The 4188-nt window shown below is 36.4% G+C and overlaps 1 long non-coding RNA gene across 1 annotated transcript; it reads right to left on the bottom strand.

The window, feature by feature from the left end:
- Positions 1-1372: 1372 nt before the first annotated feature.
- Positions 1373-3428, bottom strand: LOC143858887 (uncharacterized). The gene is made up of 2 exons (XR_013239065.1): positions 2919-3428; positions 1373-2051 (listed from the first exon to the last, which is right to left on the bottom strand). It is a non-coding gene; the product is annotated as an uncharacterized LOC143858887 (long non-coding RNA).
- Between the last annotated feature and the right edge of the window lie 760 nt (positions 3429-4188).

Here is a 4188-nt window from a genome sequence, read left to right as displayed (position 1 = left end):
CATTTTCTCATTTCTTATACGAATGAAACCCTTTCAAGTTTCTTTTGAAATAAAAATGGATGTAAAATTTGTTTTATGTTCATTTTTACAACTTAAAACAAATTTTACGCCCATTTTTACGTAGAAAGAAACAGAGCCAAAATGAAAAATGTAACCATACTTCAGTACGCGTTTCTGTTTAGGAAGAATTCCAATACATGTTTACCTTTATATCATTTTCCATTGGGCCATGTTAGATGTTTGACGCTCGCTATCATGCATGTGGGTTCATCCCTCTGAGGGTCGCTGTTTAATTGTTTTTATGCCGTACTTTCCTTGTTATACATTTATGTACTTGGAGTGGCATCAACATCGGATATAATGTACGATGAAAAGAAAAGTCACTCTGATATGAATTACATGTTGATACATTTTACTCAAGGTATTTGTAATGAGCTTTAGCCATGGAGTTTGGATGATTGTGAACTCACCCCATCACATTTGGACTTAATGATTTATATAAATTTTATTTCCTCAAATTTCATTAGCAGCTCTGTATGTTGTGTATGAAAGGTATGATGCCTTGGATGCTTGTGGGGGTGACCTTATGAAATAACGTGACTAAAAATAACTAAAATGAGTCCCACTCCAACGATCCTCTCGCTCAGAAATATCCAATGGCGACCGGCTTAATTACTACTCCTCTGCATCTAAAACTTGTTAACCACATAATGAGCTTATAGCCTAGCAGGTTGCCCAATCTCATGCCAGCTAATGGAAATGTGTGTGTGTGTGTGTGCGTGCATATATATGTATGTGTGTGTGTAATTTGAAAAACATTGTAAAAATATTTTTTGATTCTTGATATTTATAAAACAATCGTTATTTGGGAAAATTATATTTTTATGATTTATTTATTAGTGCTATGAGTTTTAAGTTTCTAGTAGTCTTTATGAAGTGTATTTATGTTAATATCTCACCAAGATAGTAATTATTCAAACTAAAACTTATAATCCTGACCAAAAAGTGTGTATTACATATCTTTAAGTCATTATTTTATCTTTTGGAAATAGTTTGGAATAGCAGTCATTGAGATTTTGAATGATATTAGACCATAGTTTTATTAGGAAGGATTGTTGCCTCATTTGTAAATCATTCGGATGCTTATTCAACTTCTTAACGAATTTTTAATGACGGGGGTATTTTTGCTTCTCGACAATTAGTATTTATTTACTTCATTCAATCTGTGTGACTCCCACTTCTTATAACGATATCTAACACTAAATCTTTCTTTTCAGAGGCCAATTAATTACCATTAATTACTCTCGAAGCATGGAAAAATCAACCCATGATGTTTAAAGAAAGTTACTGAAAGCACAAATAAACAACAATATATCAGAAAGAGCGACTGAATAAATAAAAACAGTGCCCAAATGAGTGCTTGATGTTTACAACAATTTTTTATTCCTCAACTTTTATGGGATTTCATTGAAAAACTCAAAGTCCCCCTGCATGAAACTTCCTCAGATAAGGAAAAAAAGGAGCATCCGACACAAGGAATCAACATGCAATACCAATAAACCGGTCTATGAAAGATATCATCTTGCTAGCTTCTCTGCTACCTCTTTTCACTCCCGTCTTTTGAGGTCTCCCTTCTTGGTCGTGCCTTTCTTATTTTGGACAGTGTGAAAGGTGATGTAACAAAGGAGGCCAAGGAAGCTGATTCTTTGGACACACAAAGGGCTGATTTTGGGGAGATTCAGAAGGTGATTTCATGGAAACGCGGAGAGGCGTTATGATGGAAACCCAGAAAGGCGATGCCATGGAAACACTTAATGGTGAAACCATGGAAATCCAGAAAGTTTATACAACAGAAACTGGGAATGACGATGATCGTCTTTTAGAGCATTTCCACCGGGACTCAGAGTTATGGTTGTCGATGATGACATAACGTGCCTTTCGGTCATCTAGAGGATGCTCACATGTTTCGACTATAAAGGTATCATTCCAAAACTGTCCTTTTCGCTCCAGTAGAAAAGACAAAGCAAGCCGTGGATGTTCATAGCAAGTACCTGAATGCACAAATGAATAACAATATATGAGAAAGAACCACTTCTCAAAATTCAGAGAATCTTTCTTTTAATACGAAGTATAGAAAATCAGTGCCCAAAACACTGCTTGACATCTACACCAATTTTTTATTCCTCATATTCCTAAAATTTTATGCGACTTCATAGAAAAACTCACAGTCCCTCTGCATGAACCTTCCTCAAATAGGAGAAAAAGAGCATCAAACACAATGAATCCACATGCAATTCCGATAAACCAGTCTACAAAAGATATCATCTTGTCAAACTTCCATTGACATGAATCCTCTTCGATTGTTTTTATTAATCTTCTTAGAATCATCTAAATCAGTTAATGTATCATTCACATGATGAAAGACTCACATCTTTTAGCAGGAGTAAAAGATATTAATACCCATATAGAATTTCGACTAAAATATTTCGGCCCATATAAAGAAGAAAGACAAAGGTAGAAGTCCATTTGGACGAAACAAAGAAACCAACCCACAAGAGAAAAAAATGAAAGCCACACACTCATATCATCTTCGAAAATCTAGAAAGGACAAAACAACTTGTAGGTCTCAATTTACAGAATGTCAAAGGCCTTCTAACCTTAGATTGACAATCGCAGTTTAAGAAACAGTAAGAAGAAAACCTAGCAACTCAATATATATGGCCAAAAAATCTCGAAAAATAGGTTGCATCCAAAAACCCACAAGAGGAAAAAAACCCGAAGAGATTCCTTGTCGGAAAAGGGAAATATGCCATAAGGAAATAAAAACCCAAGCATGCCAATCCTTCGATGGACAGAAGTCATCAGAGAAAGAAGAATCCATCAGAGAATGAAGAAAACCAATACTTTCAGAATGATACCTTTATAATTGAAAGATGTGAGTACCCTCTCAATGAACGAAAGACACGCTATGTCATCGTCGACAACCAAAACTCGGAGTCCGGATGGAAATGCTCTAAAAACGATCATCATCATTCCCAGTTTCTTTTGTATCAAATTTCTAGCTTTCCATGGTTTCACCATTAAGGGTTTCCATGGCATCGCCTCTCTGGGTTTCCATGAAATTACCTTTCTGAATTTGCACAAAATAGCTTTTTGGGTGTCCAAAGAATCTCCTTTCTCGGCCTCATTTGTTATATAACCTTTCTCATTGTCAAAAATAGGTGTAAAGAAAGATTTCAACAAAGAAGAGAGACCTCAAAGAGGGGAGTGAAAAGAGGTAGCAGAGAAGCTAACAATGCATTCAATGTCCCCCAAAAGACATTTGCATATAGAGAAAGAAAAAACCCTCAGCATTTATAGAAAGAAAAACAGCAAGAGATAGAAGAGAGAGAGAAAAGACAGAGTTTAGCGTTAATGTGAGAGATTCGTTCTTACCCAAAGCTCTGACAAAGGATAAGGTATTACAGAAAGACGTTACATGCAGATTTAAATACATAGGTGCTGATAAATGAAAATTTTCTTCTTAAAAACGCGTCTCAATTTGAATAATTATCGCCATGCGTGTATTGCCGCCATTCATGTATTGCCATTTGGCATTGTGTGTGTGTGTGTGTGTGTGTGTGAGAGAGAGAGAGAGAGAGAGAGAGAGAGAGAGAGACTTTAGTGTTAATGTGAGAGATTCGTTCTTACCCAAAGCACTGACGAAGGATAAGGTATTCCACCCATTAAAGAGAGAGAGAGAGAGAGAGAGAGAGAGAGAGAGAGAGAAGACAGAGTTTAGCGTTAATGTGAGAGATTCGTTCTTACCCAAAGCTCTGACAAAGGATAAGGTATTACAGAAAGACGTTACATGCAGATTTAAATACATAGGTGCTGATAAATGAAAATTTTCTTCTTAAAAACGCGTCTCAATTTGAATAATTATCGCCATGCGTGTATTGCCGCCATGCATGTATTGCCATTTGGCATTGTGTGTGTGTGTGTGTGTGTGAGAGAGAGAGAGAAAGAGAGTGAGAGAGGCTTTAGTGTTAATGTGAGAGATTCGATCTTACCCAAAGCACTGACGAAGGATAAGGTATTCCACCCATTAAATAGAGAGAGAGAGAGAGAGAGAGAGAGAGAGAGAGAGGACAGAGTTTAGCGTTAATGTGAGAGATTCGTTCTTACCCAAAGCTCTGACAAAGGATA

Source organism: Tasmannia lanceolata, unplaced genomic scaffold, assembly GCF_043159265.1.
Source record: "Tasmannia lanceolata isolate RefF3 unplaced genomic scaffold, GAP_Taslan_0.1 ptg000029l, whole genome shotgun sequence".
Classification (NCBI taxonomy): domain Eukaryota; kingdom Viridiplantae; phylum Streptophyta; class Magnoliopsida; order Canellales; family Winteraceae; genus Tasmannia; species Tasmannia lanceolata.
This window is presented reverse-complemented; position numbering and strand designations above follow the sequence as displayed.